At 42.8% G+C, this 23,005-nt stretch overlaps 1 protein-coding gene and 2 long non-coding RNA genes across 23 annotated transcripts in view; 2 read left to right on the top strand and 1 right to left on the bottom strand.

The window, feature by feature from the left end:
• On the top strand, window positions 1–916 carry LOC113562295. The gene is made up of 2 exons (XR_003406809.1): window positions 1–413; window positions 590–916. It is a non-coding gene; the product is annotated as an uncharacterized LOC113562295 (long non-coding RNA).
• Window positions 917–1,190: 274 nt separating this feature from the next.
• LOC105277680 (plasma membrane calcium-transporting ATPase 2) overlaps window positions 1,191–23,005 on the top strand; it is an 81,754-nt gene continuing 59,939 nt past the window's right edge. For 6 of the 21 annotated variants that reach the window (XM_026971249.1, XM_020031096.2, XM_026971253.1 and 3 more), the window contains exons 1-2: window positions 1,996–2,848; window positions 3,726–3,889. The gene's annotated coding sequence lies outside the window, so the exon portion shown is untranslated. The other 15 variants (XR_002193153.2, XM_026971254.1, XM_020031098.2 and 12 more) reach the window with 8 other exon arrangements.
• Window positions 8,096–22,987, bottom strand: LOC105277679. The gene is made up of 2 exons (XR_002193154.2): window positions 10,035–22,987; window positions 8,096–9,255 (listed from the first exon to the last, which is right to left on the bottom strand). It is a non-coding gene; the product is annotated as an uncharacterized LOC105277679 (long non-coding RNA).

Genomic DNA, 23,005 nt, shown 5'->3' with positions numbered 1-23,005 from the left:
TCTTATTACGTGCAAAGTCATTCTTTGAAATGCGTGTTTTATTTTCTATTCTGTAAATATTAATTATTTTTTCTGTAGTGCTCGTTATTGTATGAGGTATGAACTCAATGATTAATCGACGTCCGTTCGTAAGTAAGTAAGGAGAAACCTTTCAGATTCAAGGATCTGTGCATCGTCAACCATCGGAATTGCGGACCGATAATCGCAGAGAATTTAAGGAACCAAGTGTGAATTCTGTATTTCGAGACGATTTGTGTATTCCTGTTTTGGCTTTGTATCGTGTGATTGTACATGATTTGATACAACAATAACGAACCATTTTGTTTTCACTTAGAATTTGTCACTTATAACACCTCCCATGCGTCATGAAACCACAGAACAAATGCTTCAGTCAAAGGTATATGTACACTGAGGTGCATAAATGACTTCCTTTTTCGGTGTAAATGGTGTAGATAAGCGCGCCATCTGCGTGGTCGAATGTATGCTGCGCTTATCTACACCTATCTACACCGAAAAAGGAAGTCATTTATGCACCTCAGTGTACGACTATTAGTTCATGGCTTGGCCGTTGGGACGTGAGTGCGCTGAGATCTTGGATCGCGTCTTTTACATTACCTAAGTGGCAACGTTAGCAGCATTGACATTAGAATACATAGACGGAGCCCTAGCTATCGAAGAAGGTGAGTGGGAGCCTGATATTCGCGGTAAGGGGGAACTGGGGGAACTGCATGAACTTCGGTCGAATTCGGTTACGTTCGGCTAACGTTCGGCTAATGGTTCAGTTGACGGAGCTCCTGCTCACATGTTGTGCTTGTGCTTATTGTATTGATATCTAAAGTGATTATGACCTTTTGGATTTCTATCAGTGACATGAGTTTTGTGTATTTGGCTGCAATAATCGTATAAATAATAAAAATTCTGAACAATTAGAAAAAGAAAAAGCTGCAAACAGAAAGTTTTCATTCCACTTGTAAGTAAATTATTTGAAACCTAGATTAGGTTATAGTTATGTTAATAAGAAATTATATGTCATTTTATTGAGTAAGTAAAGCGAACTAAATGGTTTGTTGACTTGATTTACATTATTATCAAATAATAATGGAACAGGTATGACGCCAATTATTTTATTATATAGTTATATTTACAGTTGTAAAATAATAAAAATAATAAATAAATAAATAAATTTACAAGTATGTGTGTTCTATATTGTATTTTATATTCTATTGAATTTCTTTATATATATGCGTATTTAGATCAAGAGTTCTCAACTCTATTTACCTTTCAAAGTGCTTCTCTTTTTGCAAATTTTTACACATTCTAAATACGGTTTAGCTTCATAAAGCAAAAAAACACTTTTATTTCCATTTATTATTTAATACATACATATAAAATTATTAAAATAGCGTTCGCGATTTGTCAAAAATAAATTTTCTTCAAACATTTTCATAAAAATCTCATTGCGAATTGCTGATGTCGATGGAATTGTCATGCAACGCCGAACATAACCGAACCGCTAACCACGGAATTACCCGAAGTTCATGCACTACCCCCCTTACCGCATTTATCAGCTTCCCCTCTGAGAAGACTCCGTCTATGTATTCTAATGTCAATGGTTAGCAGTCCATAGGTATATAGTCAAAGGCTATAACCATTCCGCTTCCTGAACAAATTATGAAATAGGCAACTTCGCAGCTGTTAAAAAGCGCGCCATTTACTTTCAAATTATCGAAAGTTGGGTTCGCCTCGTACGGGGACTGCGAGACGCATTTTTGAAACGGAACGTGCAGCGCGGGTAGCATGGACGCGCCGACGACGGGGGTAGTGGGTCACAAGGTTGGATAGCGCAAAAAGACGCGGAAAAGCGCTTGCGCGCGCAAAGCGCCGGACTGAGTGAGCGAGCGAGCTAGTGAACGAGTGCGATATACTCCCCGTGACTTCGGATCTCGGATCTCCCCGTTTTAGGCACGGCAGTCTAACGGCGACCGCGGTACCGTTGACACCGTGCACGAACTTGCACCCGATTTCGGACAGGCCAAGGCCCCCAGCCCCTCCCCGTCTTACACACTCTTCTATCCGCGTTTCTTCTTTCTCTCTCTCTCTCTCTTTCTCTTTCTCTCTTCTTCTCCCTTTTCTTTCTTTCTGTTCTTTCCCGTCTGTCTATTTCTCTATAGTTTTCCCTTCTTCTCGATTATTCTCCCCGCCTGTGTTTCTCTCTCTCTCTGCGTTTCTTCCTTTTTTCTCTCTCCGCCGTTTACTTTCGCGCACGCGGCGACGCACACGCGTAACCACCCCGCATACGAAGGCGCGTGCAGACGCGAAGGTAGAGAGAGAGAAAGATAGAGCCGGAGTCGTTCGTCCTTGTCGCGGCGGTGGTGCACACACACACGTACACGCGTCTACGTACGTGTACGCAGAGGTGCGCGCGCACGACCGACGGCCAGCGGAGCAGCAGGCGACGGATAGACCAGCGGGGAAAGCGAAGTACGGTAAACCCCGGGGTACGATCGTCGCGCTCGTCCTCTTCCTCGTCGGCTCTGCTTGTGCCGGTTGTCAATTGTCGTCGATGCGCGGATGCCGCGTCGCGGTTCGCCGCCGGTCGCCGCCAGCGATAACGCGCGCTACTGCCGTCGGCACCAGGTAGCGGTCGGCGCTGTGGCTCTACCCGTACGAAAAGGGGCAGAAAGGAGAAAAAGCCGCCCCGCACCGTCTCCGACCGCCGCCGCCGCCGGCGCAGTCGATACCACCGGAGGGTGGGAGAAAGGGTCGACGGGACCACGAGGAGCTGAAGTGCGCCGCGAGCGCGACAGTCCCGCGCTCTCGGTACGACGACAGTGGTGGCACCCCCGGGGTAAGAGCGTGCGTGCGTGCGTGCCGTTCGACCTCTCGGAGTTGAATACCGGGTTTCGGTGCAGCGCGAGACCAAACTCAACTCGCCACGCGCACAACTACGAGTACGTGCGTGCGCCTGCCTCCCTTTCTTCGTATCTTTCTCCTTTTTCTTGCGTTATCGCGTCTCGCTCTCGTGTTCGCTACTTCCCTTTCCTTCTTTTCTCTCTTCTTCGTTCTTCATGGGGCTTCTTCCGCTTTTCCCTTCATTCGCGTTCTTTTATTCTCGCTATCTCCGTCTACAGAGACCTGACGGCGGGTCCGTCTCTCCGAGGTGCCGCTCCGTATCGTCGACCAGCCATCGGCGCGCCGTCCTCGCCATCATCCAGCTCGACAGTGACGGTGGTAGTGGTGGTGGTGGTGTTGGTGGTGGTGGTGGTGGTGGTGGAGGTAGCGACGGCGGCGGCGGCGACGGCGTTGGCGGTGGTGGTAGCGGCAGCGGCAGTAGCGGAGGCGGCGGCGGCGGTAGCGGCGACAAGCGGCGGCGAACGGCGACACAGTGCCACCTCCTCGATTCTAGGGAATCGAGCGGTTGGTTGGTCGGTCGGTCGGTCGGTCGGTTGGTCGCGGAACGTGAGAGAGGTGCGCGAGAGTGTCCGAGAGCGGCCCCGAAAGCGCGAATAAATGTGTCGGTCGCGTTACAAGACGTAAAGCGCGAGCGAGAACGGGAGAAAGAGCAAGAGGGCGAGAAAGAAAGAAAGAAAGAGAGAAAGAGCGAGAGAGAGAGAGAGAGAGAGAGGTTGATAGGGGGCGGGAGGGAAGAGAGGGAGAGCGCTCGCGAGCGCGCGCGCGGGGGCAGCCAGAAGAGCGCACGGCAGAACGAGCGGGTTTATTTTTAGTGGCAGAAGGTGAAGAAGGCGGGCGAGGAGCACCGCGCGGAGTGGTATTAAGCGGCAGCACAGCGGCCCGATGAAGCGGCGTATGTGACATCGGGTTTTCCTCTCTCTTGCCACCGTCGAGGAAGAAGAGACACCTCGCAGACATCTTGCTGCCACCGTCCACGGTGAGTAGCATGTCGCCACACTGCCGTCGCCACCCCCCACCCACCCCTTCTCCGCCGCCACCTCCATCTCCTCGCCCACCCGCGCCCTCGTGCGCCCCTTCCCCTCATCGGGGATTGATTCGCCATTCCGCCCACTAGGACACGAGCCTTCGCTATCTCCACCTCCTCCTCCTCCTCCTTTACTCTTTGCCCTCTTTCTCTCCTCTTTCCTCCATCTCTCTTTCACTTTCTTTCTCTTTTTATTCTCATGCAATAGTCGCATCTTTCCTCCCCTTCTGTTTAAACATATTTATCTCTCTCTTTCGTCTCTTCTCCATTAGCCTTTCGTTCATCCCTTCTTTGCTGCCTCTCCCGTGCCATTTATTCAACCATCCATTTACCAGTCCACGTATAATACACGCACACACGCATAATATACCTCCCTCGCTTACTGCCGATCGTTCCTTCTCTCTGTCTCTCTCTCTTTTTCCACCCTCTTTCTCTTTTTCTTTCGCACGCAGCACCTCGGGGAGCTCCTCATCGCCGACCATCGTCCACTCCCATCCCCACCAGCCTACGTCGCCCTCTCCGCTCCGTGGAGTTACGAAAATTATGTAACACGCGCTCGATCCGGGCGTTTCTTGTTCCGCTCTCCTTTCTCATCTTCCTCCTCTGGATATCACGGTTTACCCCTGTCAGCCTCCCGTCTCTCCGTTCCCTCGCGTTTCCTCTCCCCTGCGCTGTACCGTTCTTCCGAACATTATTTCGGGAGTGCCAGCAGACCTGCCAGCAGACCCTGAGAGTGAGCGAGAGAGATGGACGTAGAGAAAGAGAGAGAGAGAGAGAGAGATTCTCCTACATGACGCGTGCCCCGGGATCGGGCAGGCGCATTGTCGAGGGGAAACCGTTTCGATTAGGGATGTAACCGGTCGTGTGTACGCCGCCAGCCACGAGATGTGCCTGATGACTCCGCGTCGACGATTCGCGAAATTTCCTCGTCGATGGCTCTGTTACGTGCGACCGCGTCTCGCCGCGCCGGAATTTAGACACAACGCCGCTCAGCTCGACGCCGAGGTCTCGGAGCTCTCGGCGGAAATCACGGCGAGATTCCCCTACGTCCAGGCGAGCGATCACGAGCACCCTTAATCCTCGAAACCTCGAGTCGTCACGCGATACGAACGTGAACCTAACTGGACAAGAGAGACCCCGCAATCAATACATATGTACATATACGTATATGTATATACATGTCTGTTTTCTAGAGATTTTTTTATGCTTCTTTTATTTGGTTATTTTATGGGAAATACGTGACATTGATATCCTCCTCGATTACGTTTCATTAGTATTTGTGCGCAATTAAAACCTCTTTTTACGTCAATAACGTCAAGATTCACGTTAGACACTTGACTTTACGATGGTCGTTTTTTGCGATGGAGCTCTCGTGAGCCCTCGACTTCGCGCGAAGAAGGACAGAGCAGGTCGATCTCATCAACTTGATTAATTTACGCGCGCGTATCGCGTGTCTCACGTGCGCGCGATCGGTTCCACGCCTTTGCGTCGCGTGCATGTCTATAAAGTCTTTCGTTGATTGCCGTTGGCACCGATCCCTCCGCGAGAGTGCGAGAGGGTCTCCCTCGAGGAAGATTTTCTTGTCTCGGCAGTGACAGGGAGAGAAAAAGAAAGAGAGAGAAACTGAGCTTTTTTTCGCTTGCCGAACGGCCTGAGCACCAGCTTCTGGTCAGCTCCGACTGTAATACGCGTGAGGCACAGTCGAAGACTCGCCTTTGTCCCGCTTTCGTGGTATCGACCCGATACGGGTGACCTAGACTCACTTGCCGAGGAAATATACCCAACCTTTGACAGCCGCTCGCTCGCTCGCTCGCTCGTCCGTCCGTCCGTTTGTTCGTCCGTTCGTTCATTCGCTATGACAAAACCGGCTCGGCCACGAATCGATAGAGGGTCGCTAATAATTACGCACGTGCGAACTCCGCGCGCATCGCCAACGATCGCCTGACGATGTGAGGCCGTCCCGGACGGTACAAGTATCACCGCGATGACGAGAACATCCGATGCGTTCGCATCGGATAGGAAATAGTGAAATAGGGGGGTCGTTAAGTTATTTCGGTGCTGTCGACGACGGTCGGAATTTGGTATCGAACCGCGTGCGTCTGACCGTCCGACCGTACGCGCGGTTAATTTAATGTTAGTAGATATTAGGGTTATTTTAACAATTAGATTAATATAAATAAGGACCTAAATAATATAATTAAGGACATAATATTAAGTTCTGTTTCCATAATAAGTAAAAAGATTGTATATCCCTTAATAATAAAAAATGAGAACGGAGGAAGCCCAGATATATTTATTATTGAAAATATTAACAGGAATTTTATAAAAATATTAGATTTCAATCAGGTGGAGGATTTAATTTTAAAGGCTTTAAATAGGTTAGTGATCAGAAAAAGAGTAAGGGAGTAGAATAAGAAATAAAATATTCAGATAGTTGGGGAGAAGACAATTAGGAGGAGTATCCACCCTGTTTGATTAATTGAGGAATATGCTATAAATTTTTTGAAATTAGTAATATTAAGTATTAAAAATGGGGGAATAATTATAGAAAGAATGATTGGTAAGAAGAATAGGAAGGAGTGAAAATTAAGTAATCAGATTAGGATGAGGGGGATAACCTTCTGAATTGTAAAAAGGATAAAGATTGTAAATCGTTTTATTCTTCTCTTCTCTTCTCTTCGTCCGCGGCGATTTAGCGAAGCGAGTACGGCGACCGTTTATTTTTCCGTTCGTCGTGAGGTATCAAAATATTTGGCGGATTACCGTGCAGGTCCCGCAGTTAATGGAATTCGAACACTACCGAGTGTCTACCGTTGAGTAACGCGCGCAGATTTCTGGCGAAATGGATCCTTCACCGCTGTCAAATAAAATTATGACACCCCATGATAGAGATGACTGCTCTATTGAGAAGGTACAAGTGATTGCGGACAGGCGATGAACACGAGAGTTTTCTTATCGCTGACCCGCATGGCGCTGAAAATTCAAGATTATCAAGGAAATTTACATACTAGGGTGAAAGCTACGGAAAGTATGTATTGCGAGCTACTAATACTAATGCATATGCTAATTTGTATTCAAACAATCTACCAAGTACTGTATTAGAATTCTAGAACGTGCTTTTACCGGCAGTTATGTATTAAGTCTGCTCGGCAACTTTTGTTCTATACCTTTCTGAATTCTAAGTTTTCATGTTACAGTAATCGCGGGAAAAAGCTATAGCTAACTCGTTAATTAATATTATTAGCTGTACCGTCAGAGCTTATCTCAAAAATCCAAACGATATTAAAATGAAACAGTATTAAAATTTATTTTCAGTAGCAGAATGATATTTGCAGAAGATTTATGCAATAGAAACACTTTTAGTACACACTATATACTTGAACAATATCATTAGCGAATGAATTTTTTAAGAAGATAAACCACCAAATAAGATACCTTATAAATAACTGACAGCCAGGTTGCTATAAAATTAGGCAGAATCGACTGTCACGATGCGAGAGCGAGACAAGAATAATTTTTCTCGGGACACGAGCCAAAATACACCAAGACCGATTAAGGGTTAATAACGTCGCTGGGATAACGACTGCCGACAAGTGTTCCCGGTTTGTTTATAGGATGTAGAATTGCACGACGTAAGACCCTAAACCGCGGGCTCACGTCTCGCTCCCGGGAGATGGAAAGCTGAGCGCTGCAAGTAGAAATAGACGGTCGCTGTCAGACCCACGCTTCATGTAAGCTATGGAGCAGAGATGAGCTACATACATCATACTTGATCGATTAATCGTCGTTCCATTTGGAAACTGATCGTTCTATTCGACGATTCCAAATTTGTGTGATTATTCAGTGCAGTAGATGTTACGATTAATACTCTGCTTTTATTAGAAATTAAGATTACGACAGATTATTTCCTCCTTTCTGAGATTGTATAGTGTTTTATCAAATGCGAATTGTCATTATTATTATCGTGTACGGAGAAAGCATCAGCCTTGATTTGTATGTATGTAGGTGTATAAAGTTTGTTTCAAACTTTTGCAAAAGAGTTGCAACTCGTACAGGTCGCGTATTCCGGATGCAGGAACGTCATAGTTGATATGCGTTATCGGAAAGTCGGTAAATAATTCACACACTTTATTATTCTCTGCTTAAAATATGTTTTTCAGATATCTATAATATACATAAATATTTATTCAACTACATTCGTCGTCTTGTTCTACTAACATCTTTCTGGTAGCTTCATGATTCCATCTTTTCAAAAAAAACCTTGTCATTTTTTGTCATTAAAAAAATTAAAAAACGGATTTTTGTTACAATCCAGTACTTTTGTACATTTATATACTTAGACATCATCCTCAGCGATATTCGTTCGTTTCGATAGAAAGTTTTATGTTAGGCTATTGTTCTGTGGTCGTAGATTATAAATAACACACTTGGGCAATCTCTTTCCGTCATCGGGCTGTGAACCAGTTAAAAATACAGTCCGCTATAACATCTGATGGTTATAAATAAATTGAATAATGCATTCATGTATCATTCGCCAATGATGATCATTACTTGTCTAGGTAAATCCTAAACGATTCTCTTATCTATTTGCAACCGCACGAGAATCTCTGTCATTCATCACCATAAATATCTATTTCCACATTTCGTCAAAATGATTCTCGATATTCGCTAATTGGAAATGAGAGAAATCATCATCTCTCTTAGACTCATCTCTTTCTGTCGTTGAAAAGACATTCGCTGACATGAGCCCGGAAGGTCCGACACAGTTTCTGCAATATAGGTCGTTGATATCGGGATCGATATTTGTTTGCGGCTGAATAGAACGTTCAAATCAAGCTTCAAAAAGTTTAGGGGAAAAAATGGGAAGAGAGAAAGAGAGAGAGAGAGAGACAGTGTTATCAGTGCGGTGTGACTATATATATGTATTTCCAGTCGCCAAACAGTGGAAGAGCACATTACACGTGCTTAGTTATTTTTAATCCCCCAACGAGATATGCACACGTACCGGACCCCCTCGTCCTCTTCCCCCTTCCAGGCCACCCTCTGAGTATTAAAAGTTACGTACCTGCCACCTAGTCAAATTTTTCATCTCGTTGGTCGGCGACGAACACCAGACGACGATGGTTAAAAATACTGTGGATACTACCCCGCAATTTCCGTACGGCCGGCCGGTACTCTGAATTTACGGCATAACTCGATGACTATCTCCTCTCGCGTCTTCCCTCCGGATCGAAATATCGTGATCGAGAGCAACGTTAAAACAAGCAGATTCACTAGTAACGGTTCATTTAACTCTTCTGTTCGGCATCCAACCTCTGCTGCAAATGGATGTACATTTTATTAATTATATTGATAACAAATTAAATTGTTTAATATCATAGCAATTTTAATGCTATGAGCAATTTTACTATTAAATAAAATAATTAATGAAGCAGAAGATAAGTTATGCTTTATAGAAATATTTCAGGGAACACGATAAGCGGATCTTTGAAGCATTATGTGATAGTTTTATCGCAGAAGGCAATTGCTTGTAGCTATTTTCTGTTTTCAAAATTATTTATATCATTAGTGATAGTAATTATAAGGTGACATATAATTAGATCTATGAAGCGATATATAAATCTCCGAAAACATTAAAAAAATCTCTTCAGACAAGATTCGAGTATTTCTGGAGACTTAATCGAGCGGAGACCTGAAAAGATTAAGACTCGGTCCTTTCATCCGCGAAGCGTTCATAAATGCTCGATTGCGCGATCGTCGATGCGCTTTAAAGATTCGCTTATCGTATTCCCCGAAACATTTTTTCCGATGATAAATTGCGTCGTCCGAAGCAGTCATCCGTAATTAACAGTAATTCGCAACGATCAGCGTCGACGGGAAATGAGAATTGAACGAGAATCTCTTCTTCTGGACGCGCTTTGGCAGACATTGAAAATTTCGCCCTCACGCACATTCTGCACTGGCGCACATGTAGCGCATTAATTATTGTTAGGACGTTTCACATTTTGCCTTGACCTTTCCTTACGAACTGATATCGAAGTCGTCGCTTCATAGGATATTTAATATCCAATAAGAGCACAAAAATACACGCATATACCTCGCAACGGGGCCTGTATTCGCTCGTCTTCCGACGAAAAAGTGGAGAGACACACACAGGGTGTCCCGGAATCGTCGGATATCCTTTAGATTTCATTTTCGCGTTGGCTGGAAAATTCGAGGCGCGTCCGGCAACGTTGGAACATCCTGTAGGTTTTCTCCGGGGTTTGAATCGATATCCGAAGGTGGAATTCCTTCGGGTTTTCGTAGCGCGGCGCACGTTTCCGCTTTCTGTGGGGTTAATGGACGTGGTTAACACGTTCAGTCACGGATGACAAACTTGCTAATGAGCTGCGGTTGTTAGCGCAGTTGCGACGCGTTAGCAACTGCGTTAAAAGTATTCGACACACGCGTGTGTGCATGCAAGTTCCTCCTTTCATTGTCCAACGAATGTAGTCGTATACGTCACCGTTGTGCCGCTTACACGATTATTTTCGCGATTACGCGTCACAATTGAAAACGATGACGAATCGACGGCGCGTTGCCCTTTCGCCACCCTGCAAATATTGACTTTTTCGCTCGGAACATTTTGTGTGTGAGTGTAGTTTTATAAATATTTTTTGCGACGTTGTGTGCGCGTGTGGACGTAATGAAATTTCATTATTTATCATGCGCGTTGCACCAATTACGGCTAATTCAGCTTTCAATGTTAAATGCCATGGATATGTATAATAATTGTAAACGTAAACTCGCATAAATTTCATGCCATTTATAGCGCCGCCGAAAACGCAACGATCGAGTTGAGGGGGGGTTAAAATTCGGCGCAGCTTCCTTATTCTCCCCGAGATTTACGACATCGGCGAAATTTGCCCGGATCAAGGGAACACGTTCTAATCGGCCCCGCTATTTTAATCCCGTTACTAATAATATCATCTATTTTGCCGTTCGCGGCGCCTGCTTCGGATGAGACCTTAATCGAAGTTAATACCCGCGAAGGCCGATGTGTGTGTGTGTGTAGTGTGTATGTATGTGGAACTTCAATTTCGACCGAAACACTGAATAATTGACCAACCAGTGAATCGATCATGCCAGGCCGAAGATGAAGCCAGGTCCGTGTCTCCTTCCGCGCTCCGTATCCTGCTTTAGCAAAAATTACATCCGCGTCTATAAATTGCCGATGCCGACTCGCCACGAAATTATTATATCTCCAGTGCGATAGAAAGTTCTCATGTACGAGAATGTATCGCGCCTGCAGCGGCTCATTTTGTTTAATCTCGAATCTCCCACATAAAATAATAAAAGAAATTTTGACGTCGAAATATTCAGATGTTAATAACTATTGAATCATGAGCAATCGAAAATAAAAATCCCTTGACATGGATTGTCCATATTTTGTTGAATTTTAGATACTTTTTAAAAATATTTTAATTTCACGGTCAAGTTTGAACGATACCTAATCAGCTAGGAATTGAATGATCGATAAACGCCCGTCAACGTTCTCGCGGAGAATTTTTAAATTTATCAAGGATTTTGTTATTGCAGCGGGATACACTGTTGAAAGGGCAGGAAAGGGAGGATCGAGCGATAAAGTGCAATCGATAAACGATGAATTCCGAGCCGATCGCTCAATTTAGTTTGCGTCGACCTTTTCGCTCGCCGCTTGATTGTGTTTACACTTTGCCTCCGTAATCTGATATATCGCACACGTGGATAAAATACAATGTACTTAACCCGAATCAATTAGCTCGTGTCAGTTAACGCATCCAGTCGATCCATTCTCAACGATAGAGATTGCATGGGCTGTCGTGCGATCGGTCATTGTCGTCGCGATCGATCGTACTGCCAAATTTGCAAGAATAACTTCTCTTACAAAAGTTGCTCGAGGCAAACGTGTTGAATGAAATCTTGGAAAAATATTTTAGACACATTATATAATTCCTATATAAATACACGATTTTGAAAAACAATCGAATTTTATATACTTATTTAAATCTTCACATTAGATCGAAAAATTAATACAACAAAATGGAATTAAATCGATCGATTAAAATATTAGCAAAATGGAATTAAATTCAATTTCTCTTGCAACCGCGACAGCTGAACGTTACGTGGAGATTTTTCTGTATAATGATAAACATAAAATGATGCCACAAGTGATATCAATGTATACATAAATTTTCAATTTGCTTTTATGGGGACATTTCTCGATTACATCGTTCTTCTCGATCCCGCTAAACTTCGTCTCCGCTTATCCGATTCGGGATCCTCGCTCCCGCGCGCCTTGGTTTTACCTCGGAATTACGTATACCCTGTGCTCTAAATTCTTTACGCACGTTCCCGGCCGCCTCCGAAAATAGAAATTAATTTCACGCAATGCGTGCGCGTCGCCGCGAGCCTGCTTAAATATCGCGGTGCTATATCATAACTGGAATTTTTCCTGTTTCCCTCCTACTCTCGCTCTTTCTTCGGTCTGCTTTTTCCTCCTCTCTTCCGTACGCACACGCCGTCGCAAACTCCTCGCCACTCTCTCGGCCTCCTTGCAAAGTGGCGCGGTTGATGCATATGTAATCTATATATACGTATTTTTTTCCCCTTGATATTAAAACTTTTCAAAGCTGATAATTCACCTCGTTCGCGAGTTATTCTCGGCTGGGCTTTTTTCGCATTATTGTACCGATACACATGCGCATGTAATTCAATTTAACGTGTAAATAGGTGATGTTATTTATATCCTTCACTTTTTACACGTCGTGGCTGGATGCGTGTAAAAATAGGGAAGAGCCGATGGCGCCGACAGGATCTCGCGTTAACTGTTAACACATTGCACGTGCAGCATGTATACGCCGATTAAAAAGCATTCGCGCAAAGAGCGCGTTGTGTAGAAAAGATTACGGAAACGCGATAAAAATCCGTTAATCGTACAGGCATTACATTTTTATTCGTCTCATTTATCGATAATAAGAGAATGTTAATTGGATGTACAAACGATATCTAAGCCGAGCACATTTCCTGTATTTTGTACATTTCACGTTTCCTTTGCAACATGTAAGTGGACTGGTTGCTTCCAGCGGTACATTAAACGTCTTTCTACGAATAAAGAACGGAAATGGAATACACTCACTTGAAGAATGAGGGAGATAATATTCCGGATAACAAGGAAACATTAAAAAATTTACTTTCAAAAAGATACTGTATATTACTTTACAAGAAGGCGGTCTAAATTGATAAATAGCTTCCGCTTTCGCCAATGTAAAGTCCGGAATGTATTTCTTCGTTGTGTCTTGGAATATTTTTAGCCTTAGTTGGAATTCCTTGCTTTGTTCTTCTCTCTTGGTCCGATAACGTTTCCTTCGTTGTGCGCAAAGGTTTTTTTCTTTTCCCTTCGTTTCACTCAAAGTTATTTTTCTGACATTTACATTACTTCGCATCTGCGATCTGGAAATGTTTCGGTAAATTTAGCTGCGTCAACTGGGAGGCATATAGCGCGAAGATATGCTTTTGACATTGTCGGTGATGTATGGTCCTCATATGCGAGAGATGAGAAGCCCCCTCGTTGGTGGACGAGAAGCTGCAGAGGGAGGAGGTAGAGGCTCAAGGCTAAATTGCATTGTTTTCTATGTACACAAATGTTATTTTATTATTGCGTGCCTTGGCTGCGTGTAGAACGCTGTTTTTGATGGCATGAGATTTAAAATACACCGCTATTAGAGCACGAGTCACGACATGAGTGACTTTTCCTTTCGTGCAAATATTTTTCTTTGTCACGTAATGTTACGTATGGATTTAGTTGCGACTTTAAATGATTTTTATTATTTGACTATACCCAGCCTGAAATTTTCACGATGAGCTTGGACGGGCTGTGTATCATTGAAATTAGATGGAACATGACGTGTATTGTTACATTGGAAAGCATTCCTTCTTTATTTTCGATTATTTTACAAAGTAATATAATATGTAGATTAAGTTTTTGCATATGTATAAGAATGTATGAAACATTGTGATTTCATAATGTTAAAAACTAAGATCTGCTAAGGTTGGTATCATTAAATCTTGTGAAAAAATTGTTTAATTATAATTTACCCAGCATTTGCATTCCGTAAAATACGATACATCAAATCTAGATAAAGCGGATATTATTTTAATACTATATTCCATATTACTTTTACAATGTATAGTGTTTCACGTAACAAACATTTCTTCTCGTAATAAATAACTTTTCTCCTCTCTTAACGATACTTTTATTTATAACTTTATAACTTTTCTTTTTTTTTCTGAAATAAAATTATTTTTTGCTTTTATTTATATTCAGATTTTGTTAGGATATTCATTCTTCAAATTAAATCACGGTTGATGCTCATTAATTCGTGAGAATTAATGCTCAGATTAAATTAGATTTGATTTTAAAATCAGATTTCTTTTTAAATTACATTTTATTGAGTCGAGCACAGATTTTTATATCTAAATTTACAATCACTCGTTATTTTTAAAAGTACCGTGCTCGATATCTCGATTCACACCAATCAGTGCACCGATTTAAATGACAGGTGTACATTAAAATCAAAATTCCTTTACGCGCTCGTTACGTACACAATTCTACGTATCAGCTGACGTTGAAATAGATTTTTATTCGTGAACAATTGCCGCTGCGGAATATAATGAGATCGAGATGTATATTCCTTGCGTTCTTTGTCAAGCTTCGAGCCGCATCGTGTCAATGCATATTGCATTTTCTGCCGTTATATTGACATGACCTTTTAAAGGATTAATCGATATGGTCGCCTCGCGCAATAAGGTGTTCCGTCGATGAGAAACAAGGGCCGCGAACGCTGCCGTCGTCGTGTCGCTCTCGATAGGAATTATCGTAGAATCAGGTCGCGACTATTATTTATCCTCTTTCCACCGTCGGGATTCGGGTCAATCGATCCGATATCGGTTACATACTTACATCGTTAACACCGCGCGCCACTGTTTTCTAAAAAGCCGGCCTCTGTCGCTAAATCTTTGTGGTTATTTAACATAGTCGGCTGTGTGACTTTCGAGTCTTCAAAAATGTTGGATAAATTCTGTTTTGTGTTGATACCAAAGTTCTTGAAAATACCATGCCTGAGCAGGGAGGAATAGAAAAACATGAGAAATTATTTAATTATAAAATTAATTAAATAAATTTGTGTTGGATTCATGAGAAATAAAGTAACAAACATGCAACAATCAGAAGCACGCGTACAATTATTTATCGCTGTATCTATTATTTCTTTAATGGTTATTTATAATATTTATGTTACTAAACAATGGTTGTAGCTGTGGAAAATTCCACCGGTGCCAGAGAAAGCCACGCTAGTGTCCGAGGAAATCTTGAACTTATTCGCCAACGCGTCTTTTCCTCGACTATCGGCATGCATTTATAATGTATATATACACGCTCTATCGATCGATATTCTCTCGGCTGTATGATCTTTTGTAATCTCGTGCTACTTACGACATCGGCACGAGCAGCCCGTCCTTTCTCGTTGAAAGCCGAGACGCGTTTCTCGGACGGGTTGCGAATGTTAATCAAATACTCGCGAAAATTTTCAGGAGAATTTCGCGCGCGCCAAAGTTCGACGCGTTGCATCTCAAGTACGACAACGATCGGCACCTCCCCGCCTCGTCTTGTTGCATAATTTCATTGCCGCTCGCTGACACGCGATGCTACTGCACGGTGGCAATAATGTACCTCGCAATTATTTTTCCGTGATGAATGGTGCACGTCAGCCGTGTTATTACTACACGTGGACAGTCTATGTATCGTCTCTCAAAAATAATAGAACAGAAGGAAATAGCCAGGAGGAAGGAAAGTTCATCGAAATGAAATATAAAGAAATCTATATTATAAGCAAGGTGCCGCTGATTAAGGTGTTGTCCTGAAAAATTGTTTCGAGTTGTTTTGAGACCGAACAGGGCTATCATAAGATTGCTACACGCACTCGCGAATAAATTGGCTCCTCGTTGCATAATTCGCGATAAGATAACGAATAATCGCGAAAGCATCATCTGATTTTGTCTTTTGTGTCGACAGCAGTATCGCTTTTTTTCCAGCAAATTATGCGTTTGAGATTTTTCTCAAATTACCGGAGAGTAAAAAGAGGACAAAAAAACGCCGCGTTGTGCCTCTCTTTGATTCCTCATTCCGGTAAAGTCTGCCATTATGAATCCAGCGGATACACGCATTTGTGCAGTACACGGCAATTTCTCCGACGACTGTTATTACAAAGTAGTCCTCAGCATCTCCGCGTTCGCATCGCAGAAAGAATCCGTTCGCGTGTATACGATTGCCGCACGCGAGCCACGATAAGCGGCTCGTTTGCATTTCCCGAAGCAGATAACGCTGATTCATTTTCGAAGCAGGATTTCCCTCTCTCTCTTTCCCTCTCGCGTCGATTTTTTTTCCTGGTGGGTTGCAATTGCGAACAAGTGGAGATATCGACGTCGAGACTTCAAGAGTAATGTCAATCCCTGGGAGAGATATCCATGAATATTGATATACAAAATGCTGTAAATTTATAAATGTGGAAACGCTGACTGTGAAATCTCTGTTCAACGTGGAAATTTAATGTATATAAAAAAAGAGTATTTTTGAACATTGAAGCGCGCAGCATTTTGTAAAAAAGGTTTCAAACTAGCATATCGATATGTCAATTTTTAGAGCGAATATAATTGAATGAATAAAAGGGAGAGAGAAAGAGAAAAAAAAACAGATATGAGATACGTAATAACAAAGCGTTACATTTTTCTTAAATAACATTAACATGAAATCTACACGCTTTTCAGAAAAAAACTTATCAGGCTTTACAATAGAATTCTCGATACTTATAAATAAAACATTAGATGATTAATTTTAACACGTACACATAAATTGTTCCAAACATCAATGTCTAATGAATCGATATCGGGAAAAGTGTAGCCGTCACGCGGATTAGAGACAGCGTGATCCCGACGAGCTCGATTACGGTACTCGGCGAACGGTGGGCAGATAATACGGTAAGCGAGAGTCACGTTTCCGTTATCACGGGAAAACACCGGGGAATCACTTTCGCGCGTGCACGGCCATCGGGATCTGAGTTTTACCGAAATTACAGGCGCTTTCAATCACTCGTACGACGGGTACCGTTAATACCGCGCAACGCGTACAGACGCCAGTTTGTCGATGCTCGGCGATTGACGTCAGACCGCGTCTTACGGCGACAGCCGGTGAGTTTACATGACAATTATTTTAGCGCGTTATCAGAGCACGGCGCGATGTGATAGCGCGGTCTCTGATATCTTGATATCTGTCAGGTCTTTTATCTGCTGACTCGAGCAGCGCGGCAGCTCGCGCGTTTACGCTCGCGTTTTGAAAGAAGGTCGTTTCTATGCGCTGAACTCACTTTATCTTCTTGAGCCAAGCCCGCGTGTGCAACCGTAAACGCCGTCACCGTAAACCGGATCCCGCAGTCATCGGATAGAACTTGACCGTAGTCTGGCCGTGGCCCCGTGAATCTACCGGCTCTTTTACGGATCTACACCTGTGTGTCAAACGCAGTCGTCGCACGTAGACGTCGACCGATCGCGCGTAATCGTTTTAACGTCGGTTAACAGTCCTCGTGCGAGTACCCGTTTTCGACTGGCTGTCGACGAAATCGGATAATTCGAACGTTTCCGGCTGTCGACGGGAAACAATTATTCCATTCTGGACCTGACGAGTCTCGCGGGTGATATAAAACGGGAAAGTCACGGGAAAGGTATGGTGTTCTGCAAATTGTAGTCATAGTAACTTGTAACTGCAAGAGCCAAAGGTCAGGTGGCAAAGTGAAGTGCGAGAGACGTATATTTTATAAATGAGCATAAAGCATAAAGAGAGGTGTAGAATGCTGATATTCGTGAGATATTCGCATGCGAGTTATCTTCTCCCGAGTGTTAAAAATTAAGCACAGCAAAGTAGAACGTAACAGTTAAGAATTATTTGCTATCGTTGTTTGTCGATATTAGTAGCATTCGCGCAATCTCTTTTACATATCTCATGGGATGTATTACAGCAATTCAGCCCATTAGATTCCTTCTCTACATCACATTATACTATTATTAATGACATTTTTCCCGTGATACTCTATCTCGCATCTTCATGCAAATTGGAAATGTGTCCTGACCTAATTTTAGCGTTGCAGTAGTGTAAGTCAACGCGCATAGATCAGTAGTGTAGATCGATGACTGGCGTTCTACCTTGGCGACTATAACTCTTTTTACGAATGAACTTTTTTTTCTTACGTCTTATGTTCTCCCCGACGTACCGCTATATCGTTCCCTACTAATAAAATATCTCTTAATGATACCAATAGTTGTTAATAAATAAAATTCGAGCAATAATTTAATAACGAAGCGCGATTATACCCACTTGACGTGATAAATGACGCTATCACTGTACACCGGGCGAAGGGTGCAATATGCACTCTTACTCGACGTTACATTATTTCAGATAACGCGATTAAGGTCACAACATAATAATACAATGCAAATTGAATCTACGCACGATTAAATGTACACGATAGCGAAGAGTGATCCTATTCACATGATGGAAATAGATCGCTGTAGCGCGAGTGATCTCGAGTAGCAGGAGCACGTGCGGACATACGTCAGTGCTTACGTCGGAGTTTAATTGCAGAGTCAATTATCTATCAGTATGACGACGTAAACGATTTACACTGGATCTCGGAATTCGGTGTCACGTGTAATCTGGCATAGACATCAGTTTCGACAAATAAATTATTAATTGCTTGTAGCTTGAAGCCATTGAGGATTTGAACACACCTCGTTCCGGGAATTTTTCTCGACGATTTGTCACGCGGCGGCGGCGGCGGCGGCGCGGCGACGGTAGCGCTTAATTAATTAATATTAATCACACACTACCAGCGAGTCTCGCCCTTTTCCATGACACATAAACACAGTTTCGAATGTCCTTTGTGTGATCAACATTCGCGGGATCATCACGCGCGGATCTGGCTGGATGAAGATGGTGTAAAATGCGAATCAACGATTCGCAACGCGGTTTCGTAAATCGCATCGATGTTTGTTAACGTAATCATAAAGCATGCGGCCGTGCTCTTTGCGTTTACAGCCGCAATTAGTCACGGGAAATGAACGCTGTCGATGACGATTCATGGACGGAGTACTTGTGATGTAAGAGTCACAACGAGTGGTGATTGGAAGAGTGGGGATTGTGAAGCGTGCGATTCTACGAAATATAATATATAGGTGCTTCGATTTTGATATATCCGAAATTTTTTATTTTAACACAAAACTTATTTAAAAACACTTTTGCGGATAGATTTGTTATAACTCTTATACTTGCATATTCCAGTCCATATACATGTATGTATTTGCAAACTGGAATGCATTATACAGTATAAAAGTTGATAAATCTATCCGCGAAAGTTTTTTAAAAAAAGTTTTGTGTTAAAATAAAAAATTTCGGATTATTTGATGAAATTGGAAGAGTTTTAAATAAGAAAACAATATGAAACTGATTGAAACTATTATAATAATAACGATTTTGTTGTAATCTTTTTTTTTTAACTTTGAAAAGTATAATACAATATAAAACCTTTATATAAAACTTTTTGCAGCAATCTAGTACATAATTCAACACGTATGTCTAAATCAGACTTTTGAATCGAAGCAAACTTGATTACTCACGTTTTCTGTTTTAGAATTGTTATATAAATGATATAAGTAAAAAATATTTCCTCAAACCAAATGAAATTGTAATTACATGAAAGGGGGAGGGACGCAATTATTACGTAAGCAGATGTTCCTAATTTAGGATATTTCTAAATGAATAAAATGGATACAAAATAGACTTAAAGTAGACAAATACTCATAGCAATGCAAATTTAGAGATATGAAAATCAGACTATCAAGATATCAATAATCTTATTTTTGATATGAATATAATAAACGAACGAGAAAGTTGATTTGGAAGAGAGCGTTAAAAGGCACGTATCTTGGTCATCAAAAAATAATTCGGATTACGGTCAGTAATTTCGGCCTCTTCATGGGCACCCGATAACCGATGTTATCGCGATGTAAACCAGATTAGACCGAGCATCAGATTTTTCTTGTTCCCCAATACGCGTGATAGGGAGACGATTCTTTCATGATTTAATTAAAATCGTATTACGCGATTACGCTATCGCCATCATTTATCTTGTGCAACGAAATGATATGTACGTTATCGCGATTTTTATCGCGCTACTCGTTACCTCTTTCCGTATCGCGCATCGATTGTTAATGGAATTGTATGTGTCCATTCAGAATGGTGTTTATACAAAAGAGATTATAAATCACTTACAGTATTTCGTGTAAAAAAATAGTTTGAGAATTTTCACGAGAGATTTCGAGAAGTCTCAAAATATTTGAACATATAAAGGATTACCGAAATATCGTCCGTCTCGCTTAATGATACGAAAGTCGGAGTATAAGCAGGAGCCTAATATCGCGTTCTCCTGTACGCGCTCGGTCGCACCATTAAAATTAAGAACGGGATTTCTGGTACGCCCTATACAAATGGCGCACGAATGGGTGCGCCAGTCGAGAGAGTTAGTAGATCGCGCGCGCACGAAGACAGCGGGACGCTATTTTTAATCGCGAGCGAGCCTGCTAAATGGAATTACTTTATCTTTTGCTGTTCCGCGAAATGCATCCCCGCGTGCTAATACTCGCGTGTAAAAACTCGGCGATATTTTTACGTGGGTTTATGGAACTTTGGATCCCGCGTCGAAGAGCCAGACAGAATTAATTTGGCTAATTCGCGACAAACGTTCGCGTATCGAAACGTCCATGTTTTATTTGTTAAATATTTTCAAGTATTTTTTTGGTATCATTTATATCATCGCTCATATCATCGGACAGTTTCTATAAATGTTTACGGGAACGTTTAACATCATATATTTATACTCGCATGCCCGTTGGTTTGCACGCTAAATATTTCAGATATGTTTATTTATTTCTAAACATTTATCGCTCTATATTTATCTCTAAACAACAGAAAACATTCTTCTCTTATTTGTTAATACGTGGGATGATTTGGTTTTTTTTTCAGTTACGGTCTAACAATTAATATTGAAATATTTCAATACATAGCTTTCGCATATTTTTATCTGTTTACTTTGAAGTTTAGTTAAGTTTCTTTTTTTTTAGTTTCACAGTTGGAAAAATGACTTTAACCCATTCTGTAGTTCATGGATTGCACACTCGCAATTCGGTGAAGGTCTACTTAATCCGACGAAACGAGCAAGTTTCGGAACTATGCACACCTCGATCGGATCACTGAGAATGACGTAACGACCCAATTAAGAGCTAAGCGACACTTTTGAAGCGATCGAGCGGAATTCCTCGATATTCCTGTAACACTTTAATTTGTTGATAACTCCATTTTATTCTGGTCCCCCATCAAAAGCAATTAACATGTAACTCGAGCCTTTCATCCTGTGTCGTTTCTGGTTCTAAGTGTCCTCCGATTACGTGCAGCGTGCGTTCGCTTTATAGGACGATTTCCCGTATTTGACGTCAGCAGACGCAACCGAAATATCTCTCGAGGGACCGGGAAAGGACGGGGACCGAGGAGATAACGCAGTTTTGTGCGGGCACTTTCTCCATCTTGCTCGTTACCCATCCTCCCGATTCGCTTTTCCCTCGTGCGCTTTCTCCAACTCTCTTCCTCTCTCTGTTTCGTCTCTCGTCTTCTTTCTCTCTATCAACAAGATAAAATTGTGCTGTTTCCATGGGAAGGTTATATCATTACGAGGGCAATCGCCTGCCATCCTGAAAAGCGAGACACAGGAAAAGTTTCCGAGACGGCAGAATTCGTCTCTCTCTCTCGGAACACAAAAGCGTGAACGTGAACGGGGAGGGATGACTGTGCAACTCGATCATTATCCTCGCAAACGGCGTCGTGACGAGCGGAGGTACGCGCGAAATTGATTAAATTTACGTCGCTAACGACCGATCTTCTCTCGCCCCTTGTCACTATCTGATTCAACCCCGGGAAAAGAAGGAAAGGACAGTCGGTTGAGGCCCAAGATCGCTCGCGCGAAAGAAATAAGCTGTTCTTAATGATTTATTTACTTATTTAAAAACCGAACATGAGAGCATGTACTCCCGGGGCTCGCGATCGTTCTCGGCTCGCGGACAGCGATATTTCGTGAAAATAAGCGACGACTTTGTCGGCCTTTTCCGCGGAACGGTGACTCACGGCCGCGTCAATACGCGCGTCGCGAGAGGGGTTGGTCGAACAATTTTCCGCAACAGCACGCACACACCGCACGCGAATTTTCCGAGCGGGCCGACAAACACCACGGAGCCCGCACCGCAGAATCCAATAGCACGCGAGAGCGGATACCGCACACGCGTCTCTCGTCTCGTAAAAGAGGCGCGCCGGTGCGTATATTACCGGCGATTACGTTACACGCGCGCGCGTGGTGGGGCAACAGCGACACCGCCGACAGGACGGGGGAGGGACGGGGTCGCGAGGGGGTTCCACCCTTGCTTGGCTGGCGATTGGCACGCGTACGTTGACCAGCGACGGTGCGTCGGCACAGTTCCGTTGGTGCATGATGCAGCGGGAAAGAGACGGGGAAGGGCTAAATAGATGGACAAGCAAATAGACTGACATTTGCTTTATCTTTATCTAGATGGCTTGGGATACATAACAGGACAAATTTGCTTAATTTCTTTATTTTCATATTTTCGCAAGCTCTCATGTGCCTGTCACATTTATGCGTTTGTAATCTTGTTTGAACTCCAATTTCAAACTTCCGAGTTTAGAAATTTAATTATATCGAGAAGGAACAGATAGGGAAACGGGAAGTGATTCGGAGCAGATAAAATAAAACCATTTGTTCTATCTATACACGTGTTTTTCCCCATGCAGCACGAAAAGATTGCATATATATTGCAGGAATCTTCCACCGCAACGTAGCAACATTGCAAATTCACTGCGAAATGTTTCTGCAGCATTGCTAT

Source organism: Ooceraea biroi, chromosome 7, assembly GCF_003672135.1.
Source record: "Ooceraea biroi isolate clonal line C1 chromosome 7, Obir_v5.4, whole genome shotgun sequence".
NCBI classification, from domain to species: domain Eukaryota; kingdom Metazoa; phylum Arthropoda; class Insecta; order Hymenoptera; family Formicidae; genus Ooceraea; species Ooceraea biroi.
Note: the sequence above shows the minus strand (reverse complement) of the source record. Positions and strands in the feature narration are given on the sequence as shown.